Source organism: Pteropus vampyrus, unplaced genomic scaffold (genome assembly GCF_000151845.1).
Source record: "Pteropus vampyrus isolate Shadow unplaced genomic scaffold, Pvam_2.0 Scaffold61, whole genome shotgun sequence".
Taxonomy (NCBI): domain Eukaryota; kingdom Metazoa; phylum Chordata; class Mammalia; order Chiroptera; family Pteropodidae; genus Pteropus; species Pteropus vampyrus.
The window spans coordinates 3,269,107-3,271,641 of NW_011888842.1; the positions used below are offsets into that span (position 1 = coordinate 3,269,107).

At 37.4% G+C, this 2,535-nt stretch overlaps 1 protein-coding gene across 1 annotated transcript in view; it reads right to left on the minus strand.

The window, feature by feature from the left end:
- Positions 1-2,535, minus strand: part of ASTN2 (astrotactin 2) — an 843,256-nt gene that overhangs the window by 606,765 nt on the left and 233,956 nt on the right. The gene's annotated exons all lie outside the window — the stretch shown is intronic.

Sequence of the window (2,535 nt, forward strand, 5' to 3'; positions counted from 1 at the left end):
GAGAAGGGGACATCTCCACTGTGCATTACTCAGACTACACTTAGAGGGCTATATTATTAGCAAAGTAGAGCAGGTTCAGATATTAGAAGCTAGTCTGATATGAAGGCTTGCATAGTATCATAAGGAACAAAGAAGATACTGGAGGGACTGTATGTTAGCTACCTTCAATTATTTGAATGGCTGTAGTTCTAATACTAATGTTTAACACTCTTATTACTATAGCTATGTCCCATGCACCATGATGCATACATTATATACATGATAATTACCAAGAGCTAAATTTTTTAAGTGCTTACACTGGACCAGACACCTGCTAAAGTGGGCGTAAAAAGGGAAAGGATTAAAATGTCCAAACCGTCAGTCATAAAAACAGTTGTACAGATGTAAAGTATGGCATAGGAAAGATAATCAATAACATTGTGACAACTATGTATGGTGTCAGATGGGTACTGGACTTATCAGGGCAATCACTTTGCAAGTTATATAAATGTCTAACCACTATGTTGTACATGTGAAACTAATATAAGATTGCATGTCAGCTGTAATTAAATTTTTTAATTAAAAAATAAAGTGCTTTGTAGATATAGTTTCACGTAATTCTCAATGATGCTATGAAGCAAACTCTTTTTATAGCTCTCTTTTACTTATGGGAAAACTGACCCCGAGACAGTTAAGGCTTTTGGCTAAGACGGGATTTTGCAATCTTAGCATTATTGACGTTTGGGGCCGGACAATGATTTATTGTGGGGACTGTCCTTTGTATTATAGGATGTTTAACAGCAATCCCGACCTCTGCCATTTGGATGCTAAAAGTCCCCTCCTTGAGTTATGATGATCAAAAGTGTCTTTAGATATTGCCCCAAACCCTTAAGGAGCAAAGTCCCCCCTGAGAATCACTAGACTAAGTTAACCTAAGTGGTAAGTGAGGGGGCTGGGATTAAAACTCAGATCTATCTGGTACCAAGATCCATGATCTTAAAAACAATATCAATAATAACAGATATCACAGCAACATTTGTTATTTTATGAGCCTACCATATAACAGAGCTTTCTAATTATGGAAAGAAGAGCTCATGGAGGTGGTAAGTCCTCTGAAATGGGAAGTAATCAGGCAGAGGTGTCAGATTCAAAAAATAACATAGAAGAGATTTAAATATTAAATAAAAGTGGACTAGAAGACAGGGCAGACCAGTGATAATCTTAAAAGTCCATTATTTGTGAATTTAAGACCTAAGATTCTAATTTTTATTCTAAGTATCTTTCAACAGGAAGAAACAAATTCTTAATTTGGATTGTCTTCTTTTTAACAGAAACTCAAAGAAATTCACCTTGCTCTTATATGTATAAGATTAGGAAAGTAACATTTCCAACTCCCTTTCTTCATCCCTCTAACACACATACACGTACACACGTGTGCACACGCACATGCATACACACACACACAAACACACACACACACACACAAACCCTCTTGTCCATTCATCTGAACTCAGAAACAATCAATTCATTATCTGATTTTAGGCAGAAGAAAGGTAAGAGAGAATAGCAAGTCATCAGCTGTGTGGAAAATAGTAAGCTTTCACAGGTGTGTAATAAGTTAATGATACCTGAGAAAGGAAGACATTGACAAGAAGAAAGACCACAATCTCCCACCTGTCTCTTTTAATGGCCAGAGCATCTACCTCCTGAGACACATTTGAACACAGAGGAGGGAAATGGAGGGAAAACATGTATATCTCTAGTAATTAGAGACTGGAATAAAACAAAACAAAACAAAACAAAACAAAACAAAACAAAAAAAAACATGTATCCAAGTCAGCAGGAAATCTGCTGGAAGCCAATCATCTAGGTGGCATTTTAGAGTCAGTTCCCAACAAAGGCTGATGATGCAATGGATTATACCAAGATGAAGTTAAATTTAAAGGCTGGATTGAGTTGGACTGGACATGAAAAATAATTCTTCAATTAATCGGTGACTCAAGCACTAAAATATGGACAAGAGGAAGATGCAGAGCACCATATCCAGAAAGCCAGGTGCAGAGAGAAGTCCATCCATCTGGTTGACATTAGCATACACTGCAAAGCACAGGGACTGAAGCAACACTTTAATGCTGGGTGTGGCATATAAAAGAAAAAAGGGTTTTCCTAGGTAGCATATATAAAGATGCAGAGGTCCAAAGTCATCTTCAGTTCAAAAAATGCCAAGTTGTTTTTTATGGCCGGAGCTCAGTGCTCCTAAGGGATGCTGCTGCAAATGAGATGAGAAAGAGGCTGTGACCATGTCAGGAAGAGGCTTGAATGCCAAGCTAAGCACATGAACTTTTAGTCTGTACAATAAGGAAGAATATATGTAATTTATTATAAGATATATGTACATATAGAGAGATCTTTATCAGACAAGTGGCACTGTCAGAGTTGTAACTAGGAGAGATCGATGTGATCGGCAGTGTGGAAGAAGGATCTTAAGGAAAAGAATGGATAGTGACAATAATGACAAAATGAGCCGAAATATATTGAGCCAGTCAGCAAGTGCCA